Source organism: Rhipicephalus microplus, unplaced genomic scaffold (genome assembly GCF_043290135.1).
Source record: "Rhipicephalus microplus isolate Deutch F79 unplaced genomic scaffold, USDA_Rmic scaffold_710, whole genome shotgun sequence".
Classification (NCBI taxonomy): Eukaryota; Metazoa; Arthropoda; class Arachnida; order Ixodida; family Ixodidae; genus Rhipicephalus; species Rhipicephalus microplus.
The window spans coordinates 20,001-33,647 of record NW_027465266.1 but is presented as its reverse complement, the minus strand read 5'-3'; the positions used below and the strand labels follow the sequence as shown (position 1 = coordinate 33,647).

Sequence of the window (13,647 nt, the reverse complement as noted above, 5' to 3'; positions counted from 1 at the left end):
GGAACGGCGCGGAGAGGGCTCGACACGAAGCTCGACCCTAAACCGCGCCAAGTACGGAAGGAACAGCGCGGCTAAGGGTTCGAAATAGAGCTCTACCTTGAACCGCGCCAAGTACGAAAGGAACAGCGCAACTAAGGGGCTCGAAGCAAAGCTCGATCCTGAACCGCGCCAAGTACGAAAGCAACCGCGCGGTCGGGACTCGAAACAAGGCTCGACCCTAAACCGTGCCAAGTACGAAAGGAACTGCACGGTAAGAGCTCGAAACAAGGTTCGATTCTGAACCGCGCTAACTGCGCGGTCAGTACTCAAAACAAGGCTCGACCCTAAACCGCGCAAAGTACGAAAGGAACCGCGCGGTAGGGGCTCGAGACAAAGCTCGGCCCTAAACCGCGCCAAGTACGGAAGGAACGGCGCGGAGAGGGCTCGAGACAAAGCTCGACCCTAAACCGCGCCAAGTACGGAGGGAACAGCGCGGCTAAGGGCTCGAAACAAACCCTAAACCGCGCCAAGTACGGAGGGAACAGCGCGGCTAAGGGCTCGAAACAAACCCTAAACCGCGCCAAGTACGGAAGGAACGGCGCGGAGAGGGCTCGAGACAAAGCTCGACCCTAAACCGCGCCAAGTACGGAGGGAACAGCGCGGCTAAGGGCTCGAAACAAACCCTGAACCGCGCCAAGTACGAAAGGAACGGCGCGCAGTAGGGGTTTAAAACAAAGCTGGTCCCAAAATCGCGCCAAGTACGAAAGGAACAGCGCGGTCGAGACTCGGAAGAAAAAGCTTTCAAAGTGTCGTAGCACGATGCACACTGCTGTTCGTGTGGAACAAACGTGACTACCGTGCTGTACGGTGGAGTTCTGTGCGCAAAAGCGGCGCGTGTGTTTCTAAGCACCACAGCGTTGTGTCAAAAAAGAGGTGCCTGAGAGAAACGCATGCGACTGCCGTGCTTTGCGGCATAGCACCGTGCGCAAAAACGGTGCGCATGCAAGAGGTGTCAGAGCTAGCGAACTTGTGCCACGAGCAACAGGTCACTAAAAGCCTATAGATGACGGTGTTGGAGGAAAAGAAAAATATCGAGAAAGCACTGCGGTGTGCCGTGCGTAGGGACGGGCGCGCGTGCCACATGCCGCCGAAATATGGGTGTCGGAGAAAACAGAGTGCCGCGCGTAACGAGGGGCGCGCGTGTTACAGAGAGATATGCCCAAACGCATGAAAGTGTACGCAGGTGTCCTAAGGCAGTTTTTTTTTTTTCCTCATTTTGATGTCGCCCCGGCTGACGCGGTTTTCGTTTTTCCGTGCCGCCCCGGCTGACGCGGTTTTCGTTTTTCCGTGCCGCCCCGGCTGACGCAGTTTTTGCGCCGCCCCGGCTGACGCGGTTTTCGCGCCGCCCCGGCTGACGCGGTTTTCGCGCCGCCCCGGCTGACGCGGTTTTTGCGTCGCCCCGGCTGACGCGGTTCGGACTTTGCACTTTTTGGCTCACCCCGGCTGGCGGCCCACTCACTCGATCGCCAGGTCTGTTTGCCCCGGTGGTTCCACCGCCAGGCTTAAGCGCGAACTTTTTTTGTTTGTTTTCTTTTGATTAAGCGCAAGCTTTTTTCTTTGTTTTCTTTTGATTAAGCGCGGGCTTTTTTCTTTGTTTTTTTTTTTGATTTCGCCCCGGCAGACGCGGTTTTTGCGCCGCCCCGGCTGACGCGGTTTTTGCCGCCCCGGCTGACGCAGTTCGGACTTAGCACTTTTCGGCTGTGCCTGGCTGGCGGCCCACTCACTCGATCGCCATGTCTGTTTGCCACAGTTTTCCCGGTGGTGCCGCACCCGGGCTCGCCCCGGCTGACGCAGTTTTCGCGCCGCCCCGGCTGACGCGGTTTCGTGCCGCCCCGGCAGACGCGGTTTTCGCGCCGCCCCGGCTGACGCGGTTTCGTGCCGCCCCGGCAGACGCAGTTCGGACTTAGCACTTTTCGGCTGTGCCTGGCTGGCGGCCCACTCACTCAATCGCCATGTCTGTTTGCCACAGTTTTCCCGGTGGTGCCGCACCCGGGCTCGCCCCGGCTGACGCAGTTTTCGCGCCGCCCCGGCTGACGCGGTTTCGTGCCGCCCCGGCAGACGCGGTTTTCGCGCCGCCCCGGCTGACGCGGTTTCGTGCCGCCCCGGCAGACGCAGTTCGGACTTAGCACTTTTCGGCTGTGCCTGGCTGGCGGCCCACTCACTCGATCGCCATGTCTGTTTGCCACAGTTTTCCCGGTGGTGCCGCACCCGGGCTCGCCCCGGCAGACGCGTTTTTTTTTTCTTTCGCCCCGGCTGACGCAGTTTTCGCGCCGCCCCGGCTGACGCGGTTTCGTGCCGCCCCGGCAGACGCGGTTTTTTGCGCCGCCCCGGCTGACGCGGTTTTTGCCGCCCCGGCTGACGCAGTTCGGACTTAGCACTTTTCGGCTGTGCCTGGCTGGCAGCCCACTCACTCGATCGCCATGTCTGTTTGCCACAGTTTTCCCGGTGGTGCCGCACCCGGGCTCGCCCCGGCTGACGCAGTTTTCGCGCCGCCCCGGCTGACGCGGTTTCGTGCCGCCCCGGCAGACGCGGTTTTCGCGCCGCCCCGGCTGACGCGGTTTCGTGCCGCCCCGGCAGACGCAGTTCGGACTTAGCACTTTTCGGCTGTGCCTGGCTGGCGGCCCACTCACTCAATCGCCATGTCTGTTTGCCACAGTTTTCCCGGTGGTGCCGCACCCGGGCTCGCCCCGGCTGACGCAGTTTTCGCGCCGCCCCGGCTGACGCGGTTTCGTGCCGCCCCGGCAGACGCGGTTTTCGCGCCGCCCCGGCTGACGCGGTTTCGTGCCGCCCCGGCAGACGCAGTTCGGACTTAGCACTTTTCGGCTGTGCCTGGCTGGCGGCCCACTCACTCGATCGCCATGTCTGTTTGCCACAGTTTTCCCGGTGGTGCCGCACCCGGGCTCGCCCCGGCAGACGCGTTTTTTTTTTCTTTCGCCCCGGCTGACGCAGTTTTCGCGCCGCCCCGGCTGACGCGGTTTCGTGCCGCCCCGGCAGACGCGGTTTTTTGCGCCGCCCCGGCTGACGCGGTTTTTGCCGCCCCGGCTGACGCAGTTCGGACTTAGCACTTTTCGGCTGTGCCTGGCTGGCGGCCCACTCACTCGATCGCCATGTCTGTTTGCCACAGTTTTCCCGGTGGTGCCGCACCCGGGCTCGCCCCGGCTGACGCAGTTTTCGCGCCGCCCCGGCTGACGCGGTTTCGTGCCGCCCCGGCAGACGCGGTTTTCGCGCCGCCCCGGCTGACGCGGTTTCGTGCCGCCCCGGCAGACGCAGTTCGGACTTAGCACTTTTCGGCTGTGCCTGGCTGGCGGCCCACTCACTCGATCGCCATGTCTGTTTGCCACAGTTTTCCCGGTGGTGCCGCACCCGGGCTCGCCCCGGCTGACGCAGTTTTCGCGCCGCCCCGGCTGACGCGGTTTCGTGCCGCCCCGGCAGACGCGGTTTTCGCGCCGCCCCGGCTGACGCGGTTTCGTGCCGCCCCGGCAGACGCAGTTCGGACTTAGCACTTTTCGGCTGTGCCTGGCTGGCGGCCCACTCACTCGATCGCCATGTCTGTTTGCCACAGTTTTCCCGGTGGTGCCGCACCCGGGCTCGCCCCGGCAGACGCGTTTTTTTTTTCTTTCGCCCCGGCTGACGCAGTTTTCGCGCCGCCCCGGCTGACGCGGTTTCGTGCCGCCCCGGCAGACGCGGTTTTTTTGCGCCGCCCCGGCTGACGCGGTTTTTGCCGCCCCGGCTGACGCAGTTCGGACTTGGCACTTTTTGGCTGAGCCTGGCTGGTGGCCCACTCACTCGATCGCCATGTCTGTTAGCCACAGTTTTCCCGGTGGTGCCGCACCCGGGCTCGCCCCGGCTGACGCAGTTTTCGCGCCGCCCCGGCAGACGCGGTTTTCGCGCCGCCCCGGCTGACGCGGTTTTTGCCGCCCCGGCTGACGCAGTTCGGACTTAGCACTTTTTGGGCTGAGCCTGGCTGGCGGCCCACTCACTCGATCGCCATGTCTGTTTGCCACAGTCTTCCCGGTGGTGCCGCACCCGGGCTCGCCCCGGCAGACGCGTTTTTTTTTCTTTCGCCCCGGCAGACGTGGTTCCCCCCCCCCCCTTTTCGCTCGCCCCGGCTGACGAGGTTTTCGCGCCGCCCCGGCTGACGCAGTTTTCGCGCCGCCCCGGCTGACGCGGTTTCGTGCCGCCCCGGCTGACGCGGTTTTCGCGCCGCCCCGGCTGACGCGGTTTTTGCGTCGCCCCGGCTGACACGGTTCGGACTTTGCACTTTTCGGCTGTGCCTGGCTGGCGGCCCACTCACTCGATCGCCATGTCTGTTTGCCACAGTTTTCCCGGTGGTGCCGCACGCGGGCTTGCCCCGGCAGACGCGTTTTTTTTTTCTTTCGCCCCGGCTGACGCAGTTTTCGCCCCGCCCCGGCTGACGCGGTTTCGTGCCGCCCCGGCAGACGCGGTTTTTTGCGCCGCCCCGGCTGACGCGGTTTTTGCCGCCCCGGCTGACGCAGTTCGGACTTTGCACTTTTTGGCTGAGCCTGGCTGGCGGCCCACTCACTCGATCGCCATGTCTGTTTGCCACAGTTTTCCCGGTGGTGCCGCACCCGGGCTCGCCCCGGCAGACGCGTTTTTTTTTCCTTCGCCCCGGCAGACGTGGTTCCCCCCCCCCCTCCGTCTTTCTTTTTGTTTTTTTTTTTCGCCGCGGCTGAAGTGGATTTTTCGGTGCCTCGACGCCCCGGTAGTCGCGGTTTTTCCGTTTCCGCACGGCCCCGGCTGACGCTGCTCGGTCACAGTCGCCTTTTGTGAGGATTGCAGACTTCTTGAGCGCGGGTGTTTTTTTTTGTTGTTGTTGTTGTTTTATTACGCATTCGCTCCAGCAGACGCTGTTTAGACTTTTTGTTTCCTCTTTTATCCTGCGACGAGGTGACGAGGTTTATTCGGTGCCCCGCCGCCCCGGCTGAAGTGATTTTTCCTGTCCCGTGCCGCCCCGGCTGACGCGGTTGGGACTTCGCGTTTGTTCGGCCGCCACGGGTTTTGGCGCACTCGCTCGGTTGCTTGTTGTTGCCACTTGTTGCGAACCCAGGTTTCTTGAGCGAGCGCGGGCGTTTTTTCTTCCTTTCTTTCTTTGTTCTATGTGTTAGCGAATCGGCCTTTAATATCACACGAGGACTCACAACCAACAATTTTCAGTTTGAAGTGTAAAAAATCTGCAGGTGTTGACGTAACTGACTTGCCCCGTACCCTTGAGTACATCCATGAAGTTCTCGTAGTACTACTAAATCGCATTATTCCAAGTGGAGAAATTCCCATAAACTTGCAAACCTCTACACGAAAATCGGTGCGCGTGATAAAGTTGAAAATTATCGTCCGATATCAAATGTGCCTTCTATAACACAAATTCTAGGAAAAAAAAAAAAACACTTGTTCGCCGTTTTCTGCGCCGTGACTGGCAGCACTCCGGCGAAGCGAAACGGGGTCGATTCGAGCACGATATCGGCATCTTTCGACGTGCTCGCCGGCGACCGTCGCACGAGTACGTCGCACGAGCGCGTCTGCCGGGGCGCCGTTTGCGAAGCCGACGCAAAAGTGGGAACCGCCGCTCGGATGATCGCCGCTTTCGGCAGAGTGAGTGTTGGCACTCCGGGGAAGCGAAACAGCGTGAATGCGCCCACGAAATCGGCGTATTTTGAAGTGCCCGCCGGCGACCGTCGCACGAGTACGGTAAACCGCGTCAGCCGGGGCGTAGTTCGGGACGCCGACGAAAAAGTGGGAAGCGCAACTCGGATCTTCGCCGTTTTTGCAGGAGTGAGTGGCGGCCCTCCTGCGAGACCAAGAAGCATCGATTCGTGCACGAATTCGGCGCCTTTCGACGTGATCGCCGGCGACCGTCGCTCGAGTAGGGCAAACCGCGTCTGCCGGGGCGGGCTTCGGGACGCCGATGCGAAAGTGGGAAACGCTGCTCGGATGTTCGCCGTTTTTGGCCGAGTGAGTGCTGGCACTCGGGCGAAGCCAAACGGGGCCGATTACGGCACGATATCGGCGTCTTTCGACGTGCCCGGCGGCGACCGTCGCACGAGTACGGTAAACCGCGTCAGCCCGGGCGGAGTTCGGGACGCCGATGCGAAAGTGGAGAACGCCGCTCGGATCTTCGCCGTTTTTGGAGGAGTGAGTGGCGGCACTCCGGAGAAGCCAAGGAGCGCCAATTAGCGCACGATATCGGCGTCTTTCGACGCGCTCGCCGGCGACCGTCGAACGAGTAGGGCAAACCGCGTCTGCCGGGGCGGGGTTTACGACGCCGACGCAAAAGTGGGAACCGCCGCTCGGATGTTGGCCGTTTTTGGCAGAGTGAGTGCTGGCACACCGGCGACGCGAAAGAGCGCGAAAGCGCCCACGAAAGTGGCGTATTTGGACGTGCTTGACGGCGACCGCTGCAGGAGTACGAAAAACCACGTCAGCCGGGGCGAGCGACCCACGGCGGTCTGGGTGCTTATCGCTGCTATTATAGGGGCACCCCGGCAGACGCAGAAAAAAAAATTTTTTTTCGACCTTCTTTTTTGCTGGTCGAGCTCGGGTAACCCAGGTCGCAATGGGAGCCGCGCACGAAAGCGGCGTCGCGAGACGCGTTCGCGGTCGCTAGTCGCACGAGCTCGGCAACCGCGTCAGCCGGCGCGGAGTTCGGGATGCCGACGGCTAAGTGGGTACCGCTGCTCGGATGTTCGCCGTTTTTGGCCGAGTGAGTGCTGGCACTCCGGCGAAGCGAAACGGGGCCGATTCGGGCACGATATCGGCGTATTTCGACGTGCTCGCCGGCGACCGTCGCACGAGTACGGCAAAGCGCGTCTGCCGGGGCGAGGTTTGCGATGCCGACGAAAAAGTGGGAAGCGCCGCTCGGATCTTCGCCGTTTTTGCAGGAGTGAGTGGCGGCCCTCCTGCGAGACCAAGAAGCATCGACTCGCGCACGATATCGGTGTCTTTCGACGTGCCCGCCGGCCACCGCCGCACGAGTACGGCAAACCGCGTATGCCGGGGCGGGGTTGGCGACGCCGACGCAAAAGTGGTAACCGCCACTAGGATGTTCGCCGTTTTTGGCAGAGTGAGTGCTGGCACACCGGCGACGCGAAAGAGCGCGAAAGCGCCCACGAAAGTGGCGTATTTGGACGTGCTTGACGGCGACCGCTGCAGGAGTACGAAAAACCACGTCAGCCGGAGCGAGCGACCCACGGCGGTCTGGGTGCTTATCGCTGCTATTATAGGGGCACCCCGGCAGACGCAGAAAAAAAAAATTTTTTTTCGACCTTCTTTTTTGCTGGTCGAGCTCGGGTAACCCAGGTCGCAATGGGAGCCGCGCACGAAAGCGGCGTCGCGAGACGCGTTCGCGGTCGCTAGTCGCACGAGCTCGGCAACCGCGTCAGCCGGCGCGGAGTTCGGGATGCCGACGGCTAAGTGGGTACCGCTGCTCGGATGTTCGCCGTTTTTGGCCGAGTGAGTGCTGGCACTCCGGCGAAGCGAAACGGGGCCGATTCGGGCACGATATCGGCGTATTTCGACGTGCTCGCCGGCGACCGTCGCACGAGTACGGCAAAGCGCGTCTGCCGGGGCGAGGTTTGCGATGCCGACGAAAAAGTGGGAAGCGCCGCTCGGATCTTCGCCGTTTTTGCAGGAGTGAGTGGCGGCCCTCCTGCGAGACCAAGAAGCATCGACTCGCGCACGATATCGGTGTCTTTCGACGTGCCCGCCGGCCACCGCCGCACGAGTACGGCAAACCGCGTATGCCGGGGCGGGGTTGGCGACGCCGACGCAAAAGTGGGAACCGCCACTAGGATGTTCGCCGTTTTTGGCAGAGTGAGTGCTGGCACTCCGGCGAAGCGAAAGAGCGCGAATGCGCCCACGAAAGTGGCGTGTTTGGACGTGCTTGACGACGACCACCGCAGGAAAACGAAAAACCACGTCAGCCGGGGCGAGCGACCCATGGCGGTCTGGGTGCTTATCGCTGCTATTATAGGGGCACCCCGGCAGACGCAAAAAAAAAAAAATTTTTTTTCGACATTCTTTTTTGCTCGTCGACCTCGGGTGACCCAGGTCGCAGTGGGAGCCGCGCACGAAAGCGGCGTCGCGAGACGGCTTCGCGGTCGCTAGTCGCACGAGCTCGGCAACCGCGTCTGCCGGGGCGGAGTTCGGGACGCCGACGGCTAAGTGGGAACCGCCGCTCGGATGTTCGCCGTTTGTGGCCGAGTGAGTGCTGGCACTCCGGCGAAGCCAAACGGGGCCGATTCCGGCACGATATCGGCGTCTTTCTACGTGCTCGCCGGCGACCGTCGCACGAGTACGGCAAAGTGCGTCTGCCGGGGCGGGGTTTGCGACGCGTACGCAATAGTGAGAACCGTCGCTCGGATGTTCGTCGTCTTTCGCCGAGCCAGTGCTGGCACTCCGGCGAAGCCGAACGGAGCCGATTCGGGCACGATATCGGCGTCTTTCCACGTGCTCGCCGGCGACCGTCGCACGAGTACGGTAAACCGCGTCAGCCGGGGCGGAGTTCGGGACGCCGATGCGAAAGTGGGAAGCGCCGCTCGGATCTTCGCCGTTTTTGGAGGAGTCAGTGGCGGCACTCCGGTGAAGCCAAGGTGCGCCAATTCGCGCACGATATCGGCGTCTTTCGACGTGCCCGCCGGCCACCGTCGCACGAGTACGGCAAACCTCGTCTGCCGGGGCGGGGTTTGCGACGCCGACGCAAAAGTGGGAACCGCCGCTCGGATGTTCGCCGTTTTTGGCAGAGTGAGTGCTGGCACTCCGGCGAAGCGAAAGAGCGTGAATGCGCCCACGAAAGTAGCGTATTTGGACGTGCTTGACGGCGACCGCCGCAGGAGTACGAAAAACCACGTCAGCCGGGGCGAGCGACCCACGGCGGTCTGGGTGCTTATCGCTGCTATTATAGGGGCACCCCGGCAGACGCAGAAAGAAAAAAAAAAAAATGGGGACATGGCGTGCGTCACCGTGCGGCTTCGCAGCGTTGCCGAAGTCGCCGAGCCCTTCGACTGAGCCGAACGGCGGACAGGGAACGTTGGTCGGCCGTTCTAACCTGTCGGTGCCACGCCGAGACGTCGTTAAGGAAAACCGCGTCGTGGGCCTCTACGACGCCGTCGAGTCGTTGTACGTTTGGTGTCCAGCGTGTCGGCGGCGAGTAGCGGACACGTCGTTCACGACTTCGGTCTTTCGCAGTCGACGCGAACTTGCGGAGAGTCGTGGTGCCTCACGTTTTCGGCAGAAACCGCGGCGGAATTTTCCCGTGCGTGCGCGCACGACCTCGGTGCTGTGCCGTCAGCGTAGTGTTGCACAAACTCGTGGCCTACCCAAGGTGCGGTACGTTTGCGGCCGTATCCTCGGTGGGAATTTCGTGAGTAGGGTCGCAAATTCTACGACCTCGGCGGGTTTGAGAGCGACGTAGACTTGTGGCACGCTCAACGTGCCACACGTTTCGGGGCACACCCGCGGTGAAATTTTCTCGAGTACGCTCGTATTAGTGCCCAAGGAGGTCTGGGTACTTATCGCTGCTATTATGTGGGGGTTCTCGTGAGCGGCGTACGCGAAAGCGACCGGGTGTCTGATATGCGGCGGGCTTCGGCCTCGTCAAGCGTGTCCTCGGGTCTGCTCCAGGGGAATCCACGGCAGTCGTCTGCAGCCTCATCCGCTTGATGCGTTAGGGGCTGGTTGTCGGACGGTGCCGTTTTACCACGATATCGAGGTGTGTTCCGTGTCGTCCTCGGGCGATTCAGATGCGAAAGCGCCGAAGACGCGGGCGTGACCCGTCGTCTGGCGGCTTTGCAGTCTCGGCTCCGTTGCTAGTTCCGGCCGGTCCACCGACAGTGCAGCGGGCTTGGGCAACCCGCACGGCGCGACCGAGTCGATGCAACGAAAAAGAGCGAGCATGAACGTGCTTCTTGCCGCACGGCTCCCACTCGTCTTTCGGGAAGGTTGTGCCGTAGCGAGCTCGAACGCCGTCATCTCGGAGTGCAAAATAAGCGTGTTGGGGCGCCTGAAGGTGGCCTCCGCCGCACACAGACTGCGTCCGGCCCGCCGAAGGCGAGGACGGACGCGCAGTCGAACGATTACCTGGTTGATCCTGCCAGTAATCATATGCTTGTCTCAAAGATTAAGCCATGCATGTCTAAGTACATGCCGAAATAAGGCGAAACCGCGAATGGCTCATTAAATCAGTTATGGTTCCTTAGATCGTTTCTTCCTACTTGGATAACTGTGGCAATTCTAGAGCTAATACATGCAGTGAGCCTGGAGCCCTTTGGGTAACGGGTGCTTTTATTAGACCAAGATCGATCGGGTTTCGGCCCGTATTGTGTGGTGACTCTGGATAACTTTGTGCTGATCGCATGGCCACGAGCCGGCGACGTTTCTTTCAAGTGTCTGCCTTATCAACTTTCGATGGTAGGTTACTTGCTTACCATGGTTGTTACGGGTAACGGAGAATCAGGGTTCGATTCCGGAGAGGGAGCCTGAGAAACGGCTACCACATCCAAGGAAGGCAGCAGGCGCGCAAATTACCCACTCCCGGCACGGGGAGGTAGTGACGAAAAATAACAATACGGGACTCTTTTGAGGCCCCGTAATTGAAATGAGTACACTCTAAATCCTTTAACGAGGATCAATTGGAGGGCAAGTCTGGTGCCAGCAGCCGCGGTAATTCCAGCTCCAATAGCGTATACTAAAGCTGCTGCGGTTAAAAAGCTCGTAGTTGGATCTCAGTTCCAGACGAGTAGTGCATCTACCCGATGCGACGGCTCGGACTGAACATCATGCCGGTTCTTTCTTGGTGCACTTCATTGTGTGCCTCGAGATGGCCGGTGCTTTTACTTTGAAAAAATTAGAGTGCTCAACGCAGGCGAGTCGCCTGAATAAACTTGCATGGAATAATAGAACAAGACCTCGTTTCTGTTCTGTTGGTTTTTGGAATACGAGGTAATGATTAAGAGGGACGGACGGGGGCATTCGTATTGCGGCGCTAGAGGTGAAATTCTTGGACCGTCGCAAGACGAACTACTGCGAAAGCATTTGCCAAGAATGTTTTCATTGATCAAGAACGAAAGTCAGAGGTTCGAAGGCGATCAGATACCGCCCTAGTTCTGACCATAAACGATGCCAACCAGCGATCCGCCTGAGTTACTCAAATGACTCGGCGGGCAGCTTCCGGGAAACCAAAGTATTTGGGTTCCGGGGGAAGTATGGTTGCAAAGCTGAAACTTAAAGGAATTGACGGAAGGGCACCACCAGGAGTGGAGCCTGCGGCTTAATTTGACTCAACACGGGAAAACTTACCCGGCCCGGACACTGGGAGGATTGACAGATTGAGAGCTCTTTCTTGATTCGGTGGATGGTGGTGCATGGCCGTTCTTAGTTGGTGGAGCGATTTGTCTGGTTAATTCCGATAACGAACGAGACTCTAGCCTATTAAATAGGTGCGGGGTTCCCAGCACCTTACAACCTTCTTAGAGGGACAAGCGGCTCCTAGCCGCACGAAACAGAGCAATAACAGGTCTGTGATGCCCTTAGATGTCCGGGGCCGCACGCGCGCTACACTGAAGGAAGCAGCGTGTCTTTATCCCTGTCTGAAAAGACTGGGTAACCCGTGGAACTTCTTTCGTGATTGGGATAGGGGCTTGCAATTGTTCCCCTTGAACGAGGAATTCCCAGTAAGCGCGAGTCATAAGCTCGCGTTGATTACGTCCCTGCCCTTTGTACACACCGCCCGTCGCTACTACCGATTGAATGATTTAGTGAGGTCTTCGGACCGATGTCCGGCGCGGCCTTTCGGTTGCGCCGGTCTGTTGGAAAGATGACCAAACTTGATCATTTAGAGGAAGTAAAAGTCGTAACAAGGTTTCCGTAGGTGAACCTGCGGAAGGATCATTAACGGATTGTGAAGGGTGAGCGCCTCAGCTGCGTCTGCGCCCGACACTTTCTGCCGCTGACCCCGTTTGGACGCGGGGTCGGCTTTTCCCCACGGGGCTGCCTGAATGTGGAGCGGCACCCCGTGACAAATTGTTGCGCCCAGCGGACGCCAACACCGCGACCTTGGACGGTCGGCCAGGTGGCGGACGCGGGTACAAACGGCGCAACGCACTCATAGGTCGGCTTTCGACCCGCCACTGCACCGTGGCTCGAAGCGCTCGAAATGCGCGACCCGACCGCTGCGGGACCGCCTAGTACTGTAAACAGGAGCGGCGGAGCGCGAACGGCGAGTCGTGGTTACGTCGGTAGAAGGCGAGGCTGCGCGTTCCCGAAACGCCAGCCGAGTGCCCTCCCGACCGTTCGAGCGTGCAAGAACGAGACCCGACAATCGCGCGGCGACTGCCAAGTACGAGAGGAACGGCACAAGCGTCGGCGGTCGGTCAAGGAACTGGCGATGTGACGGGTCCGCTGTGCACCAGTGCATACCGTCCCGCCGTCCGCGGCAAGCGCCTCCGCGTCCTCGGGTGACGGAGGCTGCCGGTCGGTTCTTGCAGGCGAGGGATCTCGCTGGCACCGGTTCGCGTTGACGCGCGGCCGGTCATGGCACGGCGATGCGACGGCCGAGGTGCGCAGTACTCGATGGAGGAACCGCACGCTCCGATGACCGTCCCGCCCTCCGCGGCGTATGCGTACCGACCGTAATGGTTGCAGCAGCGCCGGCCGGCTTTTGAATTCGCCACACGAAACACGGTGCGAGATCGCGGTTAGGGGAGCGTCGACGTTGCCAGGCGTTTTGCTTGCTGCCGAGGGAAAGGCGGCACGGCCACGTCGCGCTCGTCGCGATTAGCGGGTCTGCGCGCTTTGGGAAGGTGCCGCAACGACTTGCCGAAAGAGGAAGCACGGAAGAACGAGGGACTTGGACGTCCCGACAATTGAACGCACTTGCGGCCAGGCCCTTGCTGGCTTCGTTCTTCCGCCTCGAGTAGGCTCGTACGCGGCTCCGGCGCCGAAAGTGGTCCTTGGCACCGACTTCGGTGGACGTGGGAAGTGCCGCGCAAGTACGGCGCGCCTGGCTCCACCTGTTGGCTAAAGTAGGCAGCCGGATCGGCATTTTGGTGTGCGGTGGCAAACCGTGGATGCGAAAAAAGCTTGTGCGATTTCGTGGAACAAAAAGCGGGGGTCCCCCTTTTTATGCGGAGGAGACCGACCCGCCTGCCGTGGTGAACCGCGACGCCACGGTAAAAACGGGAGAGGCTTGTCGATGGGACCGTGCATCCCGCGCTCCACGGAGGCCGGGAGGCGGCCGCCCGAGGAAATGTGTAGCCGTCGAGGCCCGCATCTGCGTGCACTCTTATCCAAATGGGTGTACCGCAGGCATTTTCTGGTTAGGCGGGCCAATGAGAGCGAGCACACAACGATACCTACGGGTCCGGCTTGGAGAACCGGCTTCGACGCCTCCCGAGTATTTATAGAGGGGTGGACCACGAAAGCACTCGCAAGTAGCGAAAGCGAAACGCCGTCCGAAACACACCGTTTGCTCGATTTGCGGCAGCCGAAAAAGGCGCGGCAGAGTTTTGGAGTCCAAGCGTGCGCTGAAAAGCGCCCTTCTTGGCCACTGTTTGGCCGAGTGCCAGAAACGTTTGGTTTTGACTGTACGGAATTGAA

General features: G+C 60.8%; 1 non-coding gene across 1 annotated transcript; it reads left to right on the top strand.

The window, feature by feature from the left end:
• The first annotated feature begins 10,128 nt into the window (after window positions 1-10,128).
• Window positions 10,129-11,943, top strand: LOC142795525 (small subunit ribosomal RNA). The gene has a single exon (XR_012893090.1). It is a non-coding gene; the product is annotated as a small subunit ribosomal RNA (ribosomal RNA).
• The last annotated feature ends 1,704 nt before the right edge of the window (window positions 11,944-13,647 follow it).